General features: G+C 35.6%; 1 protein-coding gene and 1 non-coding gene across 8 annotated transcripts in view; one reads left to right on the top strand and one right to left on the bottom strand.

The window, feature by feature from the left end:
• MSRB3 (methionine sulfoxide reductase B3) overlaps positions 1–26592 on the bottom strand; it is a 178419-nt gene that overhangs the window by 60539 nt on the left and 91288 nt on the right. The gene's annotated exons all lie outside the window — the stretch shown is intronic.
• LOC140600581 (U6 spliceosomal RNA) lies at positions 2958–3063 on the top strand. The gene has a single exon (XR_012003778.1). It is a non-coding gene; the product is annotated as a U6 spliceosomal RNA (small nuclear RNA).

The raw sequence follows: 26592 nt of genomic DNA, 5'->3' as shown, positions 1-26592 counted from the left end.
TGGTATATGAAGCTAGAAATCCATAAAAAAAAAAAAAAACCTGAAAAGAAAACCAATACAAATACATGGAGACTGAATAACATGTCACTAAACAATGAATGGATCAACCAAGAAATCAAAGAGGAAATAAAAAAATACATGGAGACATGAAAATAAAAACACAATGGCTTCAAAACCTTGGATACAGCAAAATCTGTTCCAAAAGGAAAGATTATAGCAATACAGCAATACAGGCCTATCTCAAGAAGCAAGATAAATCTCAAATAAACAACCTACCCCTACACCTGAAGGAGCTAGAAAAAGAACAGTAAAGTCCAAAGCCAGTAGAATAACAAAGATCAGAGCAGATATTAATGAAATAGAAACTAAAAAAATAATGGAACAGGTTGATGAAATGAGGAGCTGGTTCTTTTAAAAGAGCAATAAAAGTGATAAACATTTATCCAGACTCATCAAAAAGCAAAAGCAAAACAACAAAGAGGACTTAAATAAACAAAATCAGAAATGAAGAAAGAGAAATAACAAGTGACATCACAGAAATATGAAAGGTTATCAGAGAATATCATGAAAAATTACATGCCAGCAAATTAGACAACCTAAAAGAAATGGATAAATTCCTAGAAACATACAACCTTCCCACACTGAATCAGGAACAAATAAAAAATTTGAACAAATTGATTATCAGCAATGAAACTGAATCAGTAATCCAAAAACTACCAACAAACAAGAGTCCAGGACCAGATGGCTTCACAAGAGAATTCTACCAAACATTTAGGGAAGAGTTAATAATACTCTTCTCAAACTATTCCAAAAAATAGAACACGAAGGAAAGCTTCCAAATTCATTCTACAAGGCCAGCATTACCCTGAAACCAAAAGTAGGTAAGAAACCACGCAAAAAAGAAAATAATAAGCCAATACAAATGCAGTAAAGAACTGAGGCAAGATGGTGGAAAAGTAGGGGTCTTCAATTCATCTGGTCCCACAAACTTACCTAGATAACTTTCAAAACATCCTGAACATCTACAAATTCAACCTGAGATGTAAAGAGAGAACAGCTGGAATGCTACAGAGAAACGTGATCGCTTCTGACAAGCCACTCTGCACTGGACAACATGACTAGAAGGAAGAATTCACCACAAAAGAAAGAACCAGAAGTAATACTCTCCACCACAGATATGTTGGATGTGGATTTAAATGCCATGTCAGAGATACAATTCAGAAGCAAAATTATAAAATTACTGGTGGCTCTGGAAAAAAGCATAAAGGACTCTAGAGATTCTCTTACTGCAGAATTGAGATCTAATCAGGCCAAAATTAAAAATACTTTAAGCGAGATGCAGTCTAAACTGGATGCTATAACTGTAGGGTTAAGGAGGTGGAAAAGAGAGTGAGTGACATAGAAGACAAGTTGATGGAAAGGAAGGAAGCTGAGGAAAAAAGAGAAAACAATTAAGAACCCACAAGGAAAGGCTTCAGGAAATAAATGATAGGTTGAGAAGGAATAATATTCATCTTATTGGGATTCCAGAAGAGGTAGGGAGAGAGGACCACAAAGTATATTTGAAATAATCATGGCTGAGAACTTTCCTAATCAGGAAAAGGAAACAGGCATTCAGATCCAAGAGATGGAGAGGACCCCCACACACACACCAAGTTAACAAAAACCGCTCAACACCTCAACATTTAATAGAAAAACTTGCAAATTTCAGAGACAAAGAGAAAATTCTAAAAGCAGCTTGAGACAAGAGATTCTTAACTTATATGGGAAGAAATATCAGATTAACAGCAGACCTCTCCACAGAGACCTGGCAGGCCAGAAAGGGCTGGCATGATATATTCAGGGTCCTAAATGAGAAAAACATGCAGCCAAGAATACTATATCCAGCAAGTCTGTCATTCAGAATAGGAGAGATAAAGAGCTTCCAGGATAGACAGAAACTGAAAGAATATGTGTCACCACCAAACCAGCTCTGCAAGAAGTACTAAGAGGGACCCTGTAAAAGAAAGAGGAAGTCCAAAGAAATAATCCACAAAAACAGGGACTGAATGGGTAATGTGGTGACACTAAATTAATATCTTTCAATAGTTACTCTAAATGTGAATGGGCTAAATGATCCCATCAAAAGATGCAGGGTATCAGACTGCATAAAAAAGCAAGACACAACTGTATACTGTCTACAAGATACTCATTTTAGACCTAAGGACACCTCCAGCCTGAAAACGTAGGGGTGGAGAACCATTTACCATTCATGTGGTCCTCAAAAGAAAGCTGGGGGTAGCAATCCTCATATCAGATAAATCAGAGTTTATCCCAAAGACTGTAGTAAGAGATGAAGAGGGACACCATATCACACTTAAAGGGTCTATCCAACAAGAAGACCTAACAATCATGAATATTTATGCCCCTAATGTGGGAGCTGCCAAGTATATTAATCAATTAATAACCAAAGTAAATACATACGTAGATAATAATACACCAATAGTAGGAGACTTCAACACAGCACTCTCAGCAAAAGACAGATCTTCTAAGCAGAACATCACCAAAGAAGCAATGGCCTGGAATGATACACTGGACCAAATGGATTTCAAAGATATATACAGAACATTCCATCCAAATGCAACTGAATACACATTCTTCTCAAGTGCACATGGAACATTCTCCAGAATGGACCACATATTGGGTCACAAACCAGGTCTCAGTTGATACCAAAGGACTGGGATTGTCCCCTGCATATTTTCAGACCACAAAGCTTTGCAACTAGAACTCAATCACAAGAAGATATTTTGAAAGAAACTCAAACATGTGGAGGTTAAAGAGCATCCTACTAAAAGATGAATGCGTCAACCAGGAAATGAGAGAAGAATGAAAAAGATTCATGGAAACTAATGAAAATGAAAATACAACTGTTCAAAATCTTTGGGATAGAGCAAAAGGAGTCCTAACAGGGAAATACAGTGCTCGCTTCGGCAGCACATATACTAAAATTGGAACGATACAGAGAAGATTAGCATGGCCCCTAACAGGGAAATACATTGCAATACAAATCTCCCTCAAAAAATTGGAAAAAACTCAAGTACAAAGCTAACCTTACACCTAAAGGAATTGGAGAGAGAACAGCAAATATAGCCTAAACAAGCAGAAGACAAGAGATAATAAAAATTAGAGCAGAACTCAATGAAATAGAGACCAGAAGAACTGTAGAACAGATCAATAAAACCAGGGGCTGAAAAAAAAAAAAAAAAACCAGGGGCTGGTTCTCTGAAAGAATTAATAAGATAGATAAACCCAGCCTTATTAAAAAGAAAAAAGACTCAAATTAATAAAATCATGAATGAAGAGGAGAAATCACAACCAATACCAAGGAAATAAAAACTATCTTAAAAACATATTATGAGTAACTATATTCCAACAAATTAGGCAATCTGGAAGAAGTGGATGCATTTCTGGAAACCTACAATTACCAAAACTGGAACAGGAAGAAATAAAAAACCTGAATAGGCCAATAACCAGTGAAGAAATTGAAGCAGTCATCAAAAACCTCCCAGGACACAAAAGTCCAAGGCCAGATGGCTTCCCAGGGGAATTCTATCAAACATTTAAAGAATAAATAATATCTATTCTACTAAAGCTGTCTCAAAGGACAGAAAGGGAGGGAATACTTCCAAACTCATTCTATGAGGCCAGCATCACCTGTATTCCAAAACCAAAGACCCCTCCAAAAAGTAGAATTACAGACCAATATCCCTGATGAACATGGATGCAAAAATTCTCATCAAGATACTAGCCAATAGGATCCAACAGTACATTAAAAGGATTATTCATCACACCCAAGTGGGATTTATCCCTGGACTCCAAGGGTGGTTCAACACTCGTAAGCCAATCAACATGATAGGTCACATCAATAAGAAAAAAGAACGATATGATCCTCTCAATAGATGTAGAGAAAGCATTTGACAAAATACAGCAACCATTTCTGATTAAAACTCTTCAAAGTGCAGGGATAGAGGGAACATTACTCAATATCATAAAAGCCATCTACAAAAAGCCCAGAGTGAGTATCATTCTCAATGGGGAAGCACTGGGAGCCTTTCCCCTAAGATCAGGAACATGACAGGGATGTCCACTCTCACCACTGCTATTCAACATAGTACTAGAAGGCCTAGCCTCAGCAATCAAACAACAAAAAGATATAAAAGTCATCCAAATTGTCAAAGAAGAAGTCAAACTCTCCCTCTTTGCAGATGACATTATATTGTAGATAGAAAACCCAAAAGACTCCATCCCAAGATTGCTAGAACTCATTCAGCAAGGGGGTAGGATATAAGATAATGCACAGAAAGCAGTGGCATTTCTATACACTAACATAAGATACTTAGGAATAAACCTAACCAAAGAGGTAAAGGATCTATACTCTAAAAACTATAGAATACGTATGAAAGAAATTGAGAAGGACATAAAGAGATGGAAAAATATTCCATGCTTATGGATTGGAAGAATAAATATTGTGAAAATGTCTATGCTTCCCAGGGCAATGTACACATTCAATGCAATCCCTATCACAATACCATGGACTTTCTCCAGAGAGTTGGAACAAATAATCTTAAGATCTGTATAGAACCAGAAAAGACTCCAAATAGCCAGAGGAATATTGAAAAAGAAAACCAGAGCCTGGGGCATCACAACGCCTGATTTCAAGCTGTACCACAAAGCTGTGATCACCAGGAAAGTGTGGTACTGGCACAAAAACAGACACATATGTCATGGGAACAGAATAGAGACCCCAGAAAAAAACCCTCAACTCTATGGTCAACTCATCTTCGACAAAGCAGGATAGACTATCCACTGGAAGGACAGTCTCTTCAATAAATGGTGTTAGGAAAATTGGACAGCCATATGCAGAAAAATGAAACTGGACCAATCTCTTACACCTCACAGAAAGATAAACTCAAAATGGTTGAAAGATCTAAATGTGAGACAAGAATCCATCAAAATACTAGAGGAGAACACAGGCAACACCCTTTTTGAACTTGGCCACAGTAACCTCTTGCTAGACACATCTATGAAGGCAAAGAAAGCAAATGCAAAAATGAACAATTGGGACTTTATCAAGATAAAAAACTTCTGCACAGCAAAGGAAACAGTCAACAAAACTAAAAGGCAACCTACAGAATGGGAGAAGATATTTGCAATTGACGTATCAGATAAAGGGCTAGTATCCAAGATCTAGAAAGAACTTATCAAGTTCAACACTAAAGAAACAAACAATCCAGTCAAGAAATGGGCAGAAGATATGAACAGACATTTCTCCAAAGAACACTTACACACAGCCAACAAGCACGTGAGAAAACGCTCCGCATCACTTGCCATTCATCAGAAAAGACGAATACTCACCATTTGCTTCCACATGGATGGAGCTGAAGGGTATTATGCTGAGTGAAATAAGTCAATTGGAGGACAATCATCATATGGTTTCACTCATATGTGAAATAGAAGAAACAGTGAAAGGGATTTTAGGGGAAAGGAGGGAAACTGAGCGGGGAAAAATGAGAGAGGGAGACAAACCATGAGGGACTCCTGACTCTGGGAAACAAACAAAGGGTTGCAGAAGGGGACGAGGGTGGGGGTTGGGTAACTGGGTGACAGGCACTGAGCAGGGCACCTGATGGGATGAGCACTGGGTGTTATACTATATGTTGGCAAACTGAATTTAAATAAAAAATTTTTAAAAAGAACATAGATGCAAAATTCCTCAACATAATATTGGCAAGCCAAATCCAACAATACTTTAAAAAAATCATTCACCACAATCAGGTAGGATTTATTGCAGCGATGCAAGAGTGGTTCAATATTCACAAATCTTTCAACATGATATATTAACAAGGGAAAGGATAAAAACCACATGATCATTTTAATAGATACAAAAAAAGCATTTGACAAAGTACAACATCCATTCATGATAAAAACTCTCAACAAAGTAGGTTTAGAAGCAGTATACATCAACGTAATAAAGGCTATACATGAAAAGTCCACCCTAACATCATTCTTAATGGGAAAAAACAGAGTTTTCCCTAAGGTCAGGAACAAGACAAGGATGTCTGCTCTCACCGCTGCTATTTAACACAGTACTGGAAGTCCTAGCCATAGCAGTCTGACAGTGAAAAGAAATAAAAGGCCTCCAAATTGGTAAAGAATAAGTAAAAATTTCACTATTTATATATGACATGACACTATATACAGGAAATCCTAAAGACTCCACCAAAAAATTACTAGAACTGATAAACGAACTCAGTAAGGTCACAAGATATAAAATTAACATACAGAAATCTGAATGTGCATTTCTATACACTAATAATGAAGTGGCAGAAAGAGAAATTAAGAAAGCACTCCCATTTACAATTGCACCAAAAAGAATAAAATATCTAGAAATAAACATAACCAAGGAGGTAAAAGACCTGTGCTCTGAAAACCTAAATAATATTGATGAAAAAAAGTGAATATAACCCAAACAGATGAAAACATACTCCATGCTCATGGTTTGGAAGAATCAATATTGGAGTGCCTGGCTGGTTTAGTCAGTAGAGCATGCAACCTTTGATCTCAGGGTTGTGAGTTCAAGGCCCATAATGGGTGTAGAGCTGACTTAAAAAAAAATAACCAATATTGTTAAAATGTCTATACTACACAAAGTAATCTACATATTTAAAGCACTCCCTATCAAAATATCAGCAGTATTTTTCACGAACTAGAACAAATAAACCTAAAAATTTGTGTGGAACCACTAAAGACCCTGAATAGTCAAAGCAATCCTGCCAAAGAAGAACAAAGCTGGGGATTACACAATCCCAGGTCTCAAAATATACTACAAGGCCATAGTAATAAAAACAGTATGGTACTGGCACAAAAACAGATACATAGATGAATGGGATAGAAGAGAGAGTCCATAAATAAACTCACTTTCATAGTCAATTAATCTTTGTCAAAGAAGGCAAAAACATATAAAGAGAAAAAGACCTCTTCAATAAATGGTTGGGAAAACTGGACAGATACATGCAAAAGAATGAAACTGGATCACTTTCTTTACACCATACACAAAAATAAACTCAAAATGGATGAAATATTTAACTGTGAGACAGAGGAAACCATAAAATACCTAGAAGAAAACAGGCAGTAATTTCTTTGACATTGGCCACAGAGGCAGTTTTCTAGATATATCTCCTCCAGCAAAGGAAACAAAAGCAAAATTAAACTATTGGAAAGGCACCAAAATAAAAAGTTTCTGCACAGCAAATGAAACCATCACCAAAAAAAAAGGCAACCTACTGAATAGGAGAAGATTTTTGCAAATGATGATAGGAGCTAATACCCAAAATATATAAAGAATTTATACAAGTCAAGACACACACACACACACACACACACACACACACACACACACACACACAGAATGGAATACTACTGAGCCATGAAAAATAATGAAATCTTACCATTTGCAACAACATGGATAGACCTAGAGGGTATAATGTTGAGTGAAATCAGCCAGAAAAAGATAAATGCCATATTATTTAATTTATATGTGGAATTTAAGAAACAAACAAAAGCAAGAAAAGAACAGAAAAACAGTCTCCTAAATATAGAGAACAAACTGGTGGTTGTAAAGGGAAGGTAGGAGAAGGGATGGGTGAAATGTGTGAAGGGTATTAAGAGTACAGTTATCTTGATGAGCACTGAGAAATGTATAGAATTTTTGAATCACTATATTGTGTACCTGAGACTAACATAATACTTCATGTTAACTATACTTGAATAAAAAATAAACAATTAAAAGAAAATAAACACCCATCATTTCTATCCCATGTAATTTATTCCTGACTCTACCCAGCAGTTCTCCACTCTAGATCCACATCAGAATCACCCAGAAAGCTTTTACAATACCAGCACCTGGGCCCCAACTGCAGATTTTGAGTGAATTGGTTTAGCATGGGCCTGACACCTATATATTTTTTAAAATTCCTCAGGTAACTCCTATGTGTGGCTAAGATTGAGAAAAACTGCTCTAAATGGAATTGTACCTGATAACCAGAGCTAGAGTTTGGCTTACAGCAAGTATAAATAAGCCCAGGTGTGGGTCACTGGACTACCGTGGCTAGAAAATCAGGCAGAGCCTTTAGAGCTTCATCACTCAAGAAACTCCACTTTTGAAGTCTTCAATTATCCTCTTCTCTCCGTATGTAGATTCCTGGGATACTCTCCCATTTTCTTTTAGCACCTGGCTCAAATTTTCTCTCTAATCCAACTTTTCATGATCCTGTATAATGTCCAAAATCAAACTGAGAGTTCTCCCAGCATCCAGCTTCATGCTCCTCAATATCCACAACCCCCAAAACATTCCTTTTCATTCCTGTGTGTGGCTGACTAGCTTAGGCAAACCTTGCAGCTACTCACCTATAAAAACTGCTCAGTACTCCTCAAGGCACTTAGAGCTAAGGGGCTCCTTTTTTTTTTTTTTTTAACTTACCAGAAAATAGGGGAATAGGAAGTTTATTCTTGGCATCCCAACCTGAAATTCTGGATAAATTTTTCACGGAAACTGTTATGCATCTTCAAGTACTTTAGAGGCTAAATATGTTTGGTAAATCAGCCTTGAAATCTAATTTTTCTATTATACTCTTTCTATAGTTAAAAATGCATTCTCCATTCAACACAACCAAACTGCAAATGAACTTTTAACAAACAACCTACTCATCTGCTTGAGAATGATCTGCATATCATATTCTGGTCAGCGTCTGATATCACAGTATCACTTGTATGAACATTAATTATGAGCAAAGGACAGAGCCAGGGGACACACAAGTAGTTTTAGTCTATATATGTAATGTCACAAATTAAAAGTCTCCAGCTAGGGATCCCTGGGTGGCGCAGCGGTTTGGCGCCTGCCTTTGGCCCAGGGCGCGATCCTGGAGACCCCGGATCGAATCCCACATCAGGCTCCCGGTGCATGGAGCCTGCTTCTCCCTCTGCCTATGTCTCTGCCTCTCTCTCTCTCTCTCTGTGACTATCATAAATAAAATTAAATTAAAAAAAAATTTTAAAAAAAAATTTAGAAAAAAAAAAAAATAAAAGTCTCCAGCTAGAAGCGTATATCCTGGACATTTTTATTTAAGCAACAGCTGGCCCTAGCCTCTGAAGAGGAATATACTGCTGTCACTGATCACCTTTACTCATTTTCTGGAGAAGAAGCCAGCCCATCCTTATTTTCAACTAAGTGTTGTTTTGGTTGTCAGTCTTAATATCCAGTGAAATTATTATGGGACAACCTACCAGACATTGATAAGCATCTACCACCTGTTAGCCTAAGATGACTCGGTTCCTTTGTTTCCAGTTGGTTCTCTTTCATCTCCTTTAATGCTTCCACACATCTTCTATTAGTGAGTTCCTCTTCTCCCTTTTCCAACATTCTATACTGGTCAACATGTTCCTCTCATTGTTCACTTGATGGGAAAATCATGTTCCCCCTCCTTTCCATAATGTACTCCCAACATTTCATGAAAGCAAACTAAGGTTGATAACTGGAACACGCTAAAAGCTTCGAGATGTATTAACACCTTCTTACAAAAACCTCTATTCTTTGGCCAGAGGCAGAGTGAAGCATGTCAGGGGTTAATATATGTAGTTATTTTTTTTTTAGCCTTTTGTTTTCTCTGGTTACAAATTCAATAGATGTTCTTATAAATTAAAGTAGAATTTTGCATGAAAGTATAAGGAAGATAATAAAATCACCTATAATCTTACTATTCTGTAGTAACTACCATTACCATTTCAGTGCATTTACTTTTGGACTTTTCTCTATATAGACAGAGTGTGGCAACCTGCCTCCATTATTGGACTTTTAGGCTGTATCTCAATCTCTCTCTCTCTCTCTCTCTCTCTCTCTCTATCTGTCCTACAAATAACACTTCATGAATATCCTTTCACATTAATCTCTGAGTGCTTTCTTTATAACATTCCCTAAAGTGGAATTACTGGATTAAGCAATTACACCAAATTATTTTTTAGGATGATTTCAGGATGATTGCATCAATTTCTATTCCCTCTAGTAATATTCGAGAGTAAACATCTCCCCTATATTCTTGAAGCTCTAATTTTTCCAGTAAACATTTTTGTAGTTGATATACATTGATATGCCTAATAATGAAGCTGAACTTTTGCAAATGCTTATTGGCCTTTAATTATTCTTCTATGCTCCTCATCCTTCTTTATTAGGGTGTTCCTCTGAACAGGAGAAAGGAGAAACAGTAGTGTCCTGAGAACCTTAATTCCAATGGAAAGATCCAACTAGTAAAGGAGTAAAGATTCCAATGGAAAGATGAGAACAATGTTGAAGAAGTTGTTTTGTTTGATTTTTTTTCCTTTTAATGGGATGATTTGAGCTCATCTCTAGGTTGAGGGGAAGAAATAAGCAGTATTGAAGACCTTCAGAATTCAGAAATTAGAGTAAATAAGTGATGGAATAACATTCTATAGGAGCAGAATTGATGGGATTACTAAAGAAAGAGCCTATCCTCCTTCAATCATGCAGGAAAGAAGGCTAAGTGTGGGTAGAGAATATTGTAGTTATAGGAGGGAAAAGCTGGAAACACTCAGACTTCATAGCCTCAGATTTCTCTATGAAATAGGAGGCAGGATTGTTGCTAAGACAAAAAAGGGTGGTAGAAAGGGGGTTTGAGAAAAGTGATAAAGACTTAGAAGGACTGCAGAATAGTGGCAAGAGGTGATCTGAAATTAAAGAGCATAAATCTCCAGGGGCAACTATCCCATAATTCTATTCTTTCCTTTTGCAGGGGCCATGCCACCCAGGTGAAAAAAATTACAACTGAAAACAGATGGTTGGGGATTTTCTGGGGAATTCAACATCAGGAAAACAGATCCAGAAATCAGAGAGGACTGGCGAAAATGACAAAATGGTTACCATAGAGTCCAAGGGGGAAAAGTTAAAACAATGAGAGGCATACTAGACTGGGAAGAAAAGGAAGGAGCCGGGACATGGGAGGTTGGAGAACTGGTTGTGGGCCGGACTGTCCACATGGTCACTAAAATCACCCAGGAGGATGGCAAGAATTAAAGTGGAAGCCTAAAACTGTCATGAAATGAAGGGCATTACCAGGGCCTGACAGATCACAACAAGGAAAGCTAAGACTCTTAAGAAGGAAATGAAGAGTTATCACTGACACTGTCTCTAGATACGAGGTAGAACTGCAGTTGCAGGACAGATCTTGGGACAGAGACAAATCTCAAAGCCAGGAAATGAAGGAAACATTTTGTGAAGAGATTGGAGGATAAAAAAAGAATGTAATTACAATGGAATGAGAGCTCCAAGGAACACAGTAAAAACGACTGCAAGACTAGTAAGAAAGAATTATGAATAGTAAGTTATAGAGGAATATAGGGGTGAGAGAGGAGCATCACAGGGGGGCTAAGCACAATTAGAGGATGAGATTTCTGTAAAGCACATTTTTTGAAAACTCAACATAATACCGATCAGTTTTCCCATAACAAGAAAAACATTCAAAAAGACGTGGTCTCAGATGGGTCGTCAACATCACTATTTACTAGGAGAAAGAAATCAACCCTTAAGAGTCCATGAATTAACACCCAGGGTAGATGAATAGAAGGCTGTATGACTAATGCCACTGCGCTATGATTTTTCTGTTCACAATATTCAAACAGAAGGGCTTTGCTTTGCTTTTATAAAAAGTACACGTATAAAAGATTGCTCAACTCTGCTGAACTATGCAGGTGGACTTAGATACATTAATCATTAATTTTTCAAAATTAATCTTATTTCAAAGCCATTTTCTGAGAACACTGAAATATTGGGCCATCTCATGACACGGTGCAATGTGAGCAGTACAAAAGGAACCTGGTGGAATAGGAAACTGGAAGCTAACTCTAGCTCACGCTTCCGCATTCCCAGGCGTTTGTGCTGGCTTTGGCCCAGAAAAGTCATTCAGCTGCAGTGTAAGGGGGCTCGGGTTGGGGTGGGGGGAAGGAATGGGAGTTTTTCTGATTCATTGGCCCAAGGACAGCACCATTTTCTAATGGACACAAAGGCATTGCATAAAATAGAAGAGGCCCTTCCTAAATATACAAACAATCCAGGAGAATGTACTGTTGAAGACCTAAGAAATTTTTTTAAAATAATAATCCATTAACTTGTTAAATAATATTTTCTGAATTAATTTGACAGGAGTAAATGGTAATATTTTCCCAAATATATAAAAAATCATATTATCAAAAAAATTTAAAAATTAAAAAAATTAAAAAAAATAAAAAATCATATTATCAGTACACTTCCTTAGTCTGACTCATTAAAATTAATAATTATGTTTACAACTTAGTCACATTTAGAAATATTTCCATAATATTTTTATAATATTGGGTGTGAAGAAAAATTTTCTCAACATAATCCCAAAGTAAGTATCATAAAAAGACTGATATATGACAAAAAAATTTTTAAATTTCTGTAGAGAAAAAGAACTTAAGCATCAAATAATCACCTAGGAAAAATATTTAACACATTATTATTTTTTATCAGCAGCAGCATCACTGATGTGCACCAAGCATTTTGCTAAGTTCTTTAACTATATATAATTTTATTTAGTCCTCACATTTAGTCCTACCTCATACTGAAGTAGGTATTATAAGTGTTCTTGTTTTACAAATGAAGGCTCAGAGAGATAATGTGACTGCGCCAAAATACACAGTGCTTAAGAAATAAAGCCAGAATCCAAATGACAGTCTGTCCAAATAAGCTCTGTTCTTACTTGTAACCTTAAAAATTAATAATGCTCAGTTGGAAGAGCATGCAACTTTTGATCATGGGGTTGTAAATTCAAGTTCCATGTTGGGTATAGAGATTACTTAAAAATAAAATCTTTAAAAATAATAATAATAATAATAATAATAATAATAAAGCAAATAAGTAACAAATTAACAAGAGAATTACACTCAGTAACACAGAAGAAAAATGTTCAGTATCTCTAGTCATTAAAAATGCAAATAAAAACAATGAGAAACTACTTTTAAACTATCCAATTAGTAAAGAAAATAAGAGAATAATAATACTCAGAGTAGGTCCGTGTGTCCAGAAAAAAATAATAATAAAATAAAATAAACTATATACATCTGAACAGCAAATAAATTGGCACATTGTTTCTGGAAGTCTATTTCATAATAAAACTCAAAAGTCTTAAAAATGTGCAGATTCTTTACTCTTTATTTTCATTCATTTTATTTTTATTTATTCATATTGCCAAATTCTTCCTTTGTTCACTGCCTTTCATTTTCAAACTATATTCTTTGTTGCATCAAACTAATGAACACTAAATGCTTTTAAAATGAGATACTGATGGCGTACTGTAATCCCATCATCCATTAGCTCTACAATAGCCTTACATAAATAAACCCAAAAGTTGAAATAATGAGATAAGACTGAGAAATATCAGAAAATATAGTCTATATTAAAGGTACACATATCTGTGTAACAGATAATTCTATTCCTTTACTTATAACAAAACTGACATGAAAGATCCTTGCCACATTAATCTTTGTGAACTAGAAAAACAAAATTAAATCCTCTCATACCTTGAATTGCTCTAACATGTTGTTAATTTAGTTAAGTATATGAAAATGGATAATGACATTTAAAAAGTGGTGCCACTTAGATTACAATTTTATCAAAGATAGTAATGTATTTTTAAAAATTAACTTTCATTTATTTCATTTTAAAATACTCTTAGAGCAAATTCAAGAATTATAAGCCATAACATGAAAAACTTAAGCTGTAACATGGGAAAAAAACAGATTTTAGTACATTTAACCAAGTATTGTTTTTACCACGCTCCTCCTCGATATTGGATATTTGTTGTATAGAAAGGATGCTTATTAAGTATTTGTTGAAGTGCATATTTTAACTGAATGATACCTAAAAATTCCTTTTTTTCTCCTCCAAGAGGAAATTCATAGTAAATGAGTTATAAACTAAAATCATACTTGTAAAAAAGTTTAACATTTAAAAGAGAGACAAAAAGTCCCATCTTTAATGGAAGCACACACCCAGAGATCTTAGAACCATGTAAGTAAGTTCTATTTGCCAATTGCCATGCCTGAAGAATAAATGTGCAATGGTGTGTCTTCTGCCTTGAATCCTTTTTGATATTAGAAGTGTGAATAAATCATCTATATTTTAAGTAACTCAAATAATTTGCTATCTAAACCATTTCTTAAAGAATACCTAAAGAGGTACTACAGCAAAATGAAAAACAGATCTAAGATCAGGATACAAAAAACATTGTTGAGTAAATAGATATGTAAAATTAAATAATAAAATCTAGATAGTAGTTAATGATATAGTTTTAACACAATAGATTCTTGAAAAATCATTTTTAAGAAAGTGGAGGCATAATGAGAAGTATCCCAAAAATTCCAGATTGGAGTCAGCCTCTGGGTATAGGGATCAGAAACAAATTAAAAGTACTAAAGTTCTTATATTAGGAGAAGCAGAAAGAAGTTATACATTTTAACAATTCCCAACATGAACAGAAAAATGCAAGGTGAAACATTTTCCTTAAAATTAAATTATAGAGATAATAGAAATAGTATGTTTAATTATAACTAGAAGCTTTTTTTAATGGTAAAAATGTAATCAATCCAATCAAAAGAAAAAAAGGAGTACAAGGACAAGCATAATATAGAGAAAACAAGATGGCAGGAACAATACTAAAGATGTTAGTTTTCATAATAAATATAAGTAAGCAAATGTAAGCAGAAAAAATTAATTCCTTTGGCATGAGCTTAGTAAACATTTCTTTGGCCATCACTTGTAACCTAGTTGTGCTTAGTGCCGGGAATAAATATAATAGAGGAATTAAACAGGGCTCTGTTTCTAAAGAGTTCACAGTATAAAAGGATAAATAAAGTTATTTTATTCCATTTTGTGGGATTTCAAAATTGGAAATAATTAAAATAAGGCAATATATTCCATTTCCTACATGGAATTGTAAATTCATATACATGGCTTTCTAGAAAATTGTGCTTTAAGATATCTAAGGATTAACTTCAGATTTCTGTCATTTGACAAAATACAGCATCCTTTCTTGATTAAAACTCCATAGTGTAGGGATAGAGAGAACATTCCACAATATCATAAAAGCTACCTATGAAAAGCCTACTGCAAATATCATTCTCAATGAAGAAAAACTGAGAGCTTTTCCCCTGACGTCAGGAACACGACAGGGATGCCCACTCTTACCACTGTTGTTCAACACTGTACTAGAAGTCCAAGCCTCAGCAATCAGACAGCAAAAAGAAATAAAAGGTATTCATACTGGCAAAGAAGTCAAACTCTCACTCTTCACAGATGACCTGATACTTTATGTGGTAAACACATAAGACTCCACCCCAAGATTGCTAGAACTCACACAGCAATTCGGCAGTGCGGCAGGATACAAAATCAATGTCCAGAAATCAGTGGCATTTCTATACACTAACAATGAGACTGAAGAAAGAGAAATAAAGGAATCAATCCCATTTACAATTGCACCTAAAGCCATAAGATATCTAGGAATAAACCTAACCAAGGAGGTAAAGAACCTGTATTCTAAAAACTACAGAACACTTATGAAAGGAATTGAAGAAACACAAAGAAATGGAAAAACATTCCATGCTCATGGATTGGAAGAATAAATATTGTGAAAACGTCTATGCCACCCAGGGCAATCTGCACATTCAACGCAATCCCTATCAAAATACCATTGACATTTTTTACAGAGCTGGAACAAATAATTCTAAAATTTCTATGGAACCAGAAAAAAAACCCAAATAGCTAGAGAGGAAATCTGAAAGAAAATGAAAAAGCTGATGGCATCACAATGCCAGACTTCAAGCTGTATTACAAAGCTGTGATCATCAAGACAGTGTGGTACTGGCACAAAAACAGACACATAGATCAATGGAACAGAATAGAAAACCCAGAAATGGACCCTCAACTCTATGGTCAACTCATCTTTGACAAAGCAGGAAGGAATATCCCATGGAAAAAAGACAGTCTTTTCAATAAATGGTGCTGGGAAAATTCGACAGCACATGCAGAAGAATGAAACTGGACCATTTCCTCATACCACACACAAAAATAGACTAAAAACGGATGAAAGACCTAAATGTGAGACAGGAATCCATCAAGATCCTAGAGGAGAACACAGGCAGTAACCTCTTTGACCTCAGCTGCAACAAATTCTTGCTAGACATGTCTCCAAGGCAAGGGAAACAAAGGCAAAAATGAACTATTGGGGCTTCATTGAGATAAAAAAAAAAAGCTTGTGCACAGCAAAGGAAACAGTCAACAAAACTGAAAGGCAACCTACAGAATGGGAGATATTTGCAAATGACACGTCAGATAAACAGCTAATATCCAAGATCTGTAAAGAACTTATCAAACTCAACACCCAAAAGACAAATAATCCAATCAAGAAATTGGCAGAAGACATGAACAGACATTTCTCCAAAGAAGACCTACAAATGGCCAACAGACACATGAAAACAATGCTCCACATCACTTGTCATCAAGGAAGTATAAATCAAAACCACAATGAGATACCACCTTATACCAGTCAAAATGCCTAAAATTAACAAGATAGGAAGCAACAAATGTTGATGAGGATGAGGAGAAAGGGAGAAACCTTCTTGCACTGTTGGTGGGAATGCAAGCTAGTAGAGCCAGTTTGGAAAACAGAGTGGAGGTTCCTCAAGAACTTAAAAATAGAGCTACCTTATGACCCAGCAATTGCACTACTAGGCATTTACCCCAAAGATTACAGACATAGTGATCTGAAGGGGCACCTGTGCCCCAAGGTTTATAGCAGCAATGTCCACAATAGCCAAACTGTGGAAAGAGCCCAGATGTCCACTGACAGATGAACAGATAAAGAAGATGTGGTATATATATAAAATGAGAATATTACTCAGTCATCAGAGACACAGGCAGAGGGAGAAGCAGGCTCCATGCAGGGAGCCCAACATGGGACTCGATCCTGGGACTCAATCAGGGATCACACCCTGAGCCAAAGGCAGACGTCCACCACTGAGCCACCAAGGCGTCCCAAACACGGAGTGTTATTAACAATTGATAAGTTATTTAATATTAAATAAATAAATAAATAAATAATCAATGCACGTCTTCATAAAAATGGTATGTCGATGATGATGATGGAAATTAAGAAGCAATGAAACTGTGTGTGAAGGGGGTGGGTGAGTCCCTGAAGGAGACACAAATCTGAAAAATTTATCCAATTTTTACAGGGCCTTAACCAGCTGATATAATTTGCAACGTATTTTTGCTTTGGTCTTATCCATCCTCCTCCTTCTCCCACCAAACAAAACTCGTATCACTGTGCTTTCAAAGACAGATTGTGTTTGTTTAAGATGAATGGTATCTTTAGACAAAACAGACTTTCTTCCATTTGCCATTTCATGTAGTATTTACACATAACCTCAGTGAAGGAGAAAAATGAGGGATTAAAAAGACTTCCTCTAGGTAAATATGACAGACACTGAATATACATCATTATCTCTGGATAAAAAAAGACAGAACAACGAGAACCAATGGGCAAAACTCCAACATTAATAGTTGTACTTGTCACCACTTATACACATAGAAAACATTTATAGTTAAATTTACTGAAATGGCCTATTTCCAAATGATGAAGATCTGCCTGGTTGTAAAGATAAATTTTAAAAATTACGTACTGACTACTACCCTGCCTAATTGAAAACAATAATCTTAGCTCTTTTAATGCTGAACCTAATAAATATTAACACTTCAATGAATAGCACACAAACTACATTTCAGTTAAAATTTGTTTTTAATTTATGCTGTTTTGGCTAAAAAGCAAGCACAGTTTGATAAGGTAAAACACAACTTCAAGCGGCTTATAAATTATATATTTTTCCTGTAATATTTTACCAGTTATAAATTTTAGAGTAGAAACATAAGATAGTGGTCATTAAAAACAGAATGTGAAAATATTTTAATCTTCTTCAGTCATTAATCATGTCATTTTTACCAGATTGCCCTGCCAAGTTATTTGAAACAGATTTAAACATTTTCTAAACCACAGCTTTCCTGTTTCTGATCATCTTATGCAAAATCAACCTATTGACTCTCAGTTAGAAATGCAGATAACAGATAGAGAAACATTCATCCTTCTATTAAATAGACCCATGACTTGCGTGGTAATACATCATATCTATCAAAATTCATATGAATTGGGAAAAAACCTTTTTGAAAAATCATGCCAAAAGAGAAAGATTATTAAAACTAGCAGTAAGAATAAGAAAGTAGAAAAGTAAGTTTTTATCAATCATCTTATAAAAGACATGGTATCTTTTAGATTTCTAATGGATAAGTTTGAAGTATTTTAAAAGAATATAAAAGATTACTTTCTTAAGACTGGTTACAAGATAGAGATGAAAATTAATCTAATTACTTTTTAGACTGGAAAATTCCTAAAATGAAATTTTAAAAAATGATTGCTAAAACATGATACATTTCAGATTTCTAAAAAACAAATTAGAGTATTTTGAAAAAACCATAAAAGATCTTTTCTTAAAAACCGGTTACAAAAATATAGATTAAAATTAACCATACATCATATATACACAATGGAATATTACTCAGCCATCAGAAAGGATGAATATCTACCATTTGCTTTGACATGGGTGGAACTGGAGGGTATTATGCTGAGTGAAATAAGTCAATCAGAGAAGGACAATCATTAAATGGTTTCACTCATATGTGGAATATAAGAAATACCAAAGGAGACCATAAGGGCAGGGGGAGAAACTGAGTGGGGAAAAATTAGAGAAAGAGACAAATCATGAGAGACTCCTAACTCTGGGGAAAAAAAACAGGTTGCAGAAGGGGAGGAGAGACGTGAGATGGGGTAACTGGGTGACGGGCACTAAGGAGGGCACCTGATGGAATGAACACTGGTTGTTATACTATACGTTGGCAAATTTAATTTAAATTTTTTTAAAAATTAACCATACATAAGAATATAATTGCCTTTAAACATTTCCCTCAAATTTAAAATCATGTTTACTAAGTAATAAGGTTGTTTAAAACTGAACTGTATCTTTTTACACTTAAAATAATCTTACTAACAATGCATCTTTGTTCACTTTATTAATGTTCTATTTTAGGAAAAAAACACTAATTTATCCTTATTTATATTTATTGTCACCCATACTACCAAGAAGTTTACAAACACTAAGATATTGTGAACTCTAACTAGCTGTGAAGTCAACAGTTAAATCAACTGCATAATTAAACTGACACTGAGATCTCGGATTATGCTTCCCTAGGTATGTGTAGGCATATAAGCATGAAATAATTAAAAGCTTCCCCTGGCCTTGTGAACTACAAAATAAAGCAGCAGAGAGGTGGCTGTCTTTCATGCTAATCCCAGTCATATGGGAATACCCTAACAATAGTATTTCTGCGCTGAGAGTTATTTCTACTAGATACTAAATTGTTCTAAAATAGTTTACAAGTAGCTTACTCAAGGCAAAGCTTTACCCTAGTGCACGATCAACAAACATTTGGGGAATTGAGCATGGTTACATTAAACTTCCAAATTGCTGAAACGATATTCACTTTGACATTAAAATTTCCCTTTTTCATTGTTCATTCATAAACTTTTATGTCATTTTAATGAAACATCATAATGTTTTGTTCATATCTGCCTGACATGACTATACTTGCCAGTTTATCAAATTATTAGGTTACAAAAAATGCATACTAGTTCTACACAAAAAAAATTTGGAAAAAAATCTATATTATCATAAATAAATTTAACATGATTTTAAATCTAGATTTTTGGGGGAGATTTTTTATTTTTTATATATGAAGATTATATACTGGGAACTATAGGCAATTTTAAGTTCTAGTTATGCACTATTCTCCACAACCCTTAAATAATAATGTAGAAAACAAAATTTTCTACCCTATATAGTTAAATGTATCTTATTTCCGCCCAGGAATGAGCAAGATATGTCAATTTACATGAATGGACAAATAACCCATGTACTGTCTCGCAAGAAGGTAACAATGACCACCAGTTCATCCCACTTGATGGATATCTACCATATAAGGTAAGTACTTCCACTTCCCATAGAAACTACAGCGAACTGTATTAATTGAATTATATTAATTTTGAACTGTATTAAAAATAAGGTGATGCTTGGTGGGATGAGCACTGGGTATTATGCTAAATGTTGGCAAATTGAACTCCAATAAAAAAAATTAAAAAAATAAGATGATGTTCAAACCAAAATGATTATCAATTCCCTAGAGACTTAATTCTTTGTCAATCATTTCTTTACAACAAATTCCACATGAATATCTTCTTCAGCAGGTGATTTAATGCTGTGGGAATAATCTGCATTTAGAAATCAAAACTCTACATCACCTCCAAAACCTATATCTCAACACATTGCTAAATCTACTTTGGGAGGGGGAGAAAATTTCTACAAACCATGTGTGACTGTATGGGCAAGTATTTCATGTGTACAAATAAAAATTGTCATGTGTATGAGCAAAAAGGTATATCATTAAAAATTCAAAAATACTTTTTCATCATGTAAGCTCATATTCTAGGGGTGTTATTGCCTAATAGTTAAGACTATGGGCTCTGGAATTAGGCTACTTAGAATCAAATCCCAGTTCTGTCGCTCATTTAGCTATATAACTTTGGTCAAAATAGCCAGCCTCTCTATGCCTTTGTCTACTCATTTATAAAACGAGAATAATAGGGAAGTTTGCATGGCTCAGTGGTTGAGCTCAGGTTGTGATCCCGGGGTCCTGGGATTGAGTCCTAAGATCGAGTCCCGCATTGGGCTCCCCACAGAGAGCCTGCTTCTCCCTCTTCCTACGTCTCTGCCTCTCTCTCTGTGTCTCTCATGAATTAATACGTAAAAATCTTTAAAAAAAAAAAAACAAGAATAATGATGTATGATTCATAAAAATTAAATGAGTTAGCAAATATACTTGATACAATGCCTGTCACACACTAGGCATAAAATCAACATTAGCAATCGTTACTAATACTATTATCTAAAGTTAAGTCCAGATTCTTTAACATGTGCTCTCTAACAGACTCCCAACTATACCATTACTTCCCAAGAAAAGTCCTCCAGTTCTGGCAACTTGGTTTACTTACTGTTGCTCAAATACTTTTTGCACCTTTGCTTCTGTCCTTAACTGACTCTCTATTTTAAATGATCTCCTTCTTTATATCTATGCAAATTCAACCTCTGAAGATCTAAGTTCTACATCCAATAGGGAACCTCCTTAGTCAATCTCTATTAATCTAAAGTAATTCTGCTTCTAAATCCCACAAGGATTCCATTACTGGAAACTGCATATATAGATATCTTCAGGTGTGTATGCGTGTATGTATCACATCTCTACAATTACATTACAAGATGCATGAGGGAGGAACTGTGTCATACTCATATATCCTCCACCAAGTCTTAAATAGAGTAAGTGTTCTACATATACATCCAATTTCACTGACTGATGATCATGTGGAGTCAAAGTAAAAATGTCTACCCACTGGCTCTGTCCACTAACAACAGTATTCTGGGCCTGAGAAATTCAGAAGCAGAGATATCTCAGTAAACCCAACTGCATGAATGGTAGCCTGATTTGGACCAAAATATCCAAAATATGCATCCCAACTTAATACTACCCAGCAATAACTCCTCACATTTACAAATAACATGATTAAATCTCAAAAAACATTATACAGAGCAAAAGATAGCACACATAAGAGAATAAGTACTGTATGATATTATTTTATATGAAGCCCAAGAACAGACTAATCGAATCAATGGTGATTAGAGTCAATTAAAAAAATGGTGATTAGAGTCAGAATAATGGTTGCCTCTGAGAAGTGGGGATGGACTGCAGGGAAACAGGAGGGAACGTTTTAAGTAATGGAAATGTTTTATATCCAGATCTCTATATTGATCTTCTTCTATATCTTAATTGTAGTATGCTGAAGTGGTATGCTAAACCATTAAAATTTTAATATGTGCTTCAATACCTAAGAATCATTAAACTGTAAATATTAAGTTCTCAAGTTTCTGCACATGGTCTCCTGCTCCAACCACTTGGAAACACAGTCTTAGGCAATCCTTTCATGAGGATGGTTAGGTAGATGGATGGATGAAGGTGAAGCCAATGGATGTTAAGTTATATAAAGTCTCACTGGCAAGGACCATCCCTATTTTGAGATATATAATCCATGTTAACTTAAACACATAAAGCTAAATATTCAATTTGTCTATTTCCCTTTTTTTATTTTGTGCTCAAGAGAGCAACTTTCTGATTACGATCTGACTCCCCACGTAAGTCTGTCTTTAGGGTACTAACATGCTACAGTAAGGAAATTTCAGTCCCGATATAAATTATTTATTTTGGATAATTGATAAAGTGAGTTCTTATTGTGATTTTGTGAGCCACAGAGCTTTAATCTTTAAGAGAAGGAAGACACTGATCATGCAGATGTAAGTATTCTGAGCCATACGAAAATTTTAGTTCTCATCATAAACAAATACATTGGCATTCTAGCTTAACCCATTAGTCTTCTGGGTTTGTCAATATGAGTCCATCCCTGAAAGATACTAAAATATCTAAGTTTCACAGCTTGGAAGTTTAAGACCAGATATGAGAACACAGAAAAGTCACTGAGGCAACTAATGCTATCTTTTGAGGCGTCTTGGGAAACTGCCAGCAGTATTTCAATAGCCTACTAAGAGACAGATTGAAATCATATAGAAATCTGTACTATACTTTATATGTTTATAATCGTATTGTTTAATTTGAGAAAAAATGAATTTTATAATTTATAGTATATAATAGTTGTTAAATACAAGAATTATAGAAAAATTAAAAGCTAATAATAGAAAAAACAAAAGTCACTCATTAAAATAACTATCTCATGATCTAATAAAAGGGACACAGCTCCTGGAAGTTGGAGATCTGAAGTCCAATCCCAGATTGGCCATTCACTGGTTATGTGGCCTTAAATAAATCACTTAACCTTTCTGTATCTCAACTCCTTCCCTGTTAAAAGATATTCTTGTGTATCTTGCTGAGATTTTTGACTCTCAAATGTGGTAAGATGTATTAAAGTACCATTTAAATGGTAAAGCATTATACAAATATTTTCATCTTAATATATCCATTAATATTACATCTGAAGTTAAGTTACTAAATAATGTGATTCTAAAGAAGGGATTGGATCCTCTTTAGAAATATAATGTTTCTAATTCTATAAATGCTTTTACCAAATAACTGGTCTAAGTACATGATGGTTTTTTTTTTTAATTTCATTTATTTATTTATAAGAGACACAGAGAGAAAGAGGCAAAACACAGGCAGAGGGAGAAGCAGGCTCCCTGCAAGGAGCCCAATGTGGAACTTGATTCCAGGACCCAGGGCTCACGACCTAAGCCGAAGGCAGACAATCAATGAGTGAGCCACCCAGGCGTCCCTAAGTACATGGTGTTCTTATATAGTAGATTCCATCATTGGCTCTATTCTTCTCCCATTCCTATCTCTACATCCTTTACCATGTGACTCAGCAGTTCTTTTCACTAGAGGGAAGAGAGAATACCTGCATAATCAGTGAGTAGGAAGGGCAGAGTTCTTTCGCCTTCCTTTGCTTTCAACTTGGGCATGTGACTTGCTTGGCCAATGGGATGCTAGCAGACCTGATGCAAACAGAGGCTTGAAATGTGCTTGCAGGGTAGCCCCTGTGGCACAGTGGTTTAGCGCCACCTGCAGCCCGGGGTGTGATCCTGGAGACCTGGGATCAAGTCCCACATCGGGCTTCCTGCAGGGAGCCTGCTTCTCCCTCTGCTTGTGTTTCTGCCTCTCTCTTCGCTCTCTCTGAATGAATAAATAAATAAATCTTTTAAAAAAGAAAAAGAAATGTGCTTGCATAGTGAGGTTTGCCCTCTTTTATCATCAGTGACAAGATCCATGGATCAGACCTGGACCCAGCCTGTGACCAACCTATGTCAGCCAACTCCCAACCAATCCATAGACATGTGAGCACGAATACATTATTGCTGTTTTAAGTCATTGCTTTTTAAGGTGTCCTGCTATAAGATACCATTGTGTCAACTGATAACTGATAAGCTTGGTGATTATACAGAACACAATATATTGTATTTCTATGATCCTTCATTTAAAGGATTATCTTTGGGTTAGATATTATCATCTCCAGCCATTAATTTTGTCATTTTCTGGAGTGAAGGTTCTCCTGAGTGGATCTCTTCCAAGTATGACTCAGGAATCCAGACGCCCTCCATACTGTGATGCCATCATGTTCAGCATGTACCTCTGACATAATTTCAGAAGAGAGAGGTGGAGTATACTGGATACTTAATCCCTTTAACCCAGAAATGGCACATATTCCACTGGAAGAATTAGTCATATGTCCCCAAGCGCATGGAGAAGGGTGGGAAATTGTCATCTCTGGCTAAGCAGCCACTTCCTAACAACAACTCGACACTATGAAAGGGGAGAGTAAATCTTTGGTAGTTAGTTAAGCATTCCTGTCACAATTGGAAGAACAGATACAGAAAGATTCCCAAACTCATGGAATTTTTGTTTATTGACTAGTTCTTTCATACCAGATACCAAAGTTCCTGTCTTCAAAAAACTTAGGCTTGGAGAGAAAGAAAAGGCTCACACAAGTAATTATAGCAGATCATAAATGCTATAATAAATCCAAGCACAAGATCCAGTGTTTACACAGAGAAAGGAATGATTAACTACTGGGGAAGTGTTAAGGATGGCTAGATTTAATTGAGGGGGCAATGCTTGAGCTGAACCTTAAAAGATGATGTCTCAGAACTTCTTTCTTTACAAAGCTATGGGATGGTGTTGAGGGCAAAAAGGAAGTGGGGAGCACCGGTGTTTACAGGTGGTAAAACAACTTCCTGCTTCACGTACAAATTTGGGATAATGAAAGTTTCCTATTTAGAGGAGCCTTCGTTCCTTAGGCACTGCTTTGGGATAATGTCCTCTATGGGAAGACAAGTGTGATGCATGAGCCAAGCCAAGATGGCTAGCGCCGGAAAACACAGAGTACCAGAAGCTGACAACACAGGTATGGTGATAGCTCAAGAGGTGGAATTCAGGTAAAAACAGACAAATGACAGAGTGTCTCTCCTCTCAAAGTCCTTGTCAGATAAAATGGAAACCAAATAATTAATGACATAGATCAAGACTTAGACTGATCTAGTAAATATGTACCAAACCCCTTACATCAGAGAATAGTCTTTTAATCACCCACAGAAGAGTCACAAAAATCAAATACAACTTAGGCCAAAAAATACAACTTTAATAAGTACTGGATAATAGACTTACTAAAAGAGAGGAAGGCTACATTTTTTTTTGACCACCAAGCAACGAAATTGAAAATGATGAACAAAAGTAGAAAGTAGAACATATGGAAACGTAAAACACTTTCCCAAGTAATCACTGTGTCCAAAAGAAAGCCAAAACTGCAACTATTTAAAATACAACATAAAAAAAACCTAAAGTGTTTTGAAGGAAATCTGTAGCTTCAAATGCTCTTACTTCTAAATAAGAAGAAATGAAAAACAAAATTCAAGTATGTAACGTAATGGTATACATGAAATCCAAGAAAACTGACTGAAAATTACCAGAAATAAGGAGAGTCTTCATTTCGATCTATCTGATCCCAAACCTCTGCACTAAGCTGCTGTGCCTTGCTGCTTCCTGGTGTTTAGTTTATAAAAGGAGATGAAAGGCTCTGTACCCTCTACTTGCTTCTACACAATTCAGAAAGATTGGTATAAAGAAGGTCGCCGGATTTTTCAGGCCAAACTTGATTAGGATCCAGTAAAAGAATAAATTAAAAATTAAATAAAAGTGAAGAATATGCGCTAACGTCTGTCATTGTTCTCTTGTAAGTTAATCCCTTTTAATGATAATCAAATGTGAAATGTCGCTCCTTATTAAAAGCTATAGAAAAACTACACACTAACCAGTAGCATTATTTAGGCTCGTCTCTTAAAAGTCAAAGTGGAAACCAGAGTGACATGGTTCGAATAAAGTTAAAGAAAGTTAAATTTGTCAAACCTAAAATATATTAGCTTATGTTTGAACGTCGAGAGTTCTTCAATTCACCATCTGGGTCTAAATTTAACCTTATTAGCCCTTCTCCGCCCTTCTCCATGTGAATCTGTAATGGCCCAACTGGCTGTGAGATTCTAGGAGAGAATGAATTGCATCCACCCTGTTCACAGCTATAACCTCAGCATCTAGGTATGGCGTGCAGTATGCCTGGTAAACAGGTTCCATGGATACACAGATGAATAAACAATATTCTTTTTATTTCTATTAATGAATGATGCCCAAAGACAGATTCTAATACTCTTCTGGAGATTTATATTGTATTTCCTTGCTCTTTGCTATTACGAGCCCTCCAAAAA

Source organism: Canis lupus, chromosome 11, assembly GCF_048164855.1.
Source record: "Canis lupus baileyi chromosome 11, mCanLup2.hap1, whole genome shotgun sequence".
NCBI classification, from domain to species: Eukaryota; Metazoa; Chordata; class Mammalia; order Carnivora; family Canidae; genus Canis; species Canis lupus.
Note: the sequence above shows the minus strand (reverse complement) of the source record. Positions and strands in the feature narration are given on the sequence as shown.